Source organism: Mastomys coucha, unplaced genomic scaffold (assembly GCF_008632895.1).
Source record: "Mastomys coucha isolate ucsf_1 unplaced genomic scaffold, UCSF_Mcou_1 pScaffold22, whole genome shotgun sequence".
Classification (NCBI taxonomy): domain Eukaryota; kingdom Metazoa; phylum Chordata; class Mammalia; order Rodentia; family Muridae; genus Mastomys; species Mastomys coucha.
Genome location: NW_022196905.1, coordinates 249,807,490 through 249,808,974, shown reverse-complemented (window position 1 = coordinate 249,808,974; position 1,485 = coordinate 249,807,490). Strand labels below are relative to the sequence as shown.

At 37.6% G+C, this 1,485-nt stretch overlaps 1 protein-coding gene across 1 annotated transcript in view; it reads right to left on the bottom strand.

The window, feature by feature from the left end:
- The window catches only part of Znrf1 (zinc and ring finger 1), a 163,173-nt gene that overhangs the window by 96,837 nt on the left and 64,851 nt on the right, over window positions 1–1,485 (bottom strand). The gene's annotated exons all lie outside the window — the stretch shown is intronic.

Here is a 1,485-nt window from a genome sequence, read left to right as displayed (position 1 = left end):
ACCAAATGTATGCAGTGCTCATGGAGTTCAGAAGAGTGTTTTGGAAACTCTAGAAGTGCTAACAGATGTTTGTGAGCCACCAAGGAGGTTCTTGAAATTAATTAAACTAGGGTCCTCTCGAAGAGCAGCCAGCAATGTTAACTATTGGGCCATGTCTCCAGCCCCCTCATCTCTAATTTTATTAATTTGGATCTTCTCTTTACATCTTTTCATTACTTTGGGTAAAAGGTTGTCCATCTTAGCTGGGCACTGGTGAAACATACCTTTTTTTCCCAGCACTCAGGAGGCAGAGGCAGGTGGATCTCTGAATCAAGACCAGCCTAGTCTACAGAGCTAGTTCTAAGAGAGCAAAGGCTAGCCCAAGAAACACTATCTTGAAAGCCCAACAGCAACATAAACAAACAAACCAAAACCAAAACCCAAAAGAAAAGAAAAGAAAACAAAAAAATTACCAATCTTGTAATTGAACCAACTCTTCATTTCACTGATTCTTTGTATTCTCGCTGTTGTTTCTGGTTCATTATTTCAGCCCTGAGTTTGGTTATTTCTTGCAGGATACTCTTTCTGGGTGTTATTTCTTCTTTTTATTCTAGAACTTTGAGAAGTGTTGCTAAGTTACGAGTATGAGATCACTCCAGGTTTTTTATGTAGGCCCTTATTGCTATGATATTACTTCCTAGAATTGCCTCCATTGTAGCCCATAAGTTTGAGTATGCTGAATATTCACTTATATTCAGTTCTGTAACATTCCAAATGTCTTGATTTATGTATTAACTCAGTTTTAATCCAGTTGTTCAGTTTCTATCATTATCATCACAACCACCACCACACCACCACCACCACCACCACCACCATCATCATCATCATCATCATCATTATTTTGAGACAAGTTTCCTTATATCATTCTGTCTTCCCTGGAACTTACTCTGTAGACCAGGCAGGCCTTGAAATCACAGAGATCACACTGCTACTGCTTTCCAAGTTCTGGAGTTAAAGATGTGTACCACCATGGCTTGGCCCTAGTTTCCACTATTTTGTATACATTCTATTATTTATTGTTGTTTAAACAATATGGTAATCATATAAGATGCAGGGCATTATTTTAATTTTCTTATATCTGAGACTTGTTGAGACTTGATTTGTATCTAGTCAGTTTGTGTATGTGGTCAATTTTGGAGAATGTTCCATGAGCTGCTGAGAAGAAGGTGTATTCTTTGTGTTTGGGTAAAATGTTCTGTAGGTTTCTTCTAAGTCTATTTCATTTATTACATTACTTAACTAATTAGTCTCGGTGACCTGTATATTGGTGAGAGTGGATTATTGAAGTCATCCATTGTTGCTGTGTGACAGTTACTATGCGATTTAAGCTTTCAGTTTATTTTTTCTTTTATGAACTTGGGTTCATAAAGGACCCAGGTATACCACTCCTGGGCATATACCCAAAAGATACTACAACATGTAATAAGGACACATGCTCCACCATGT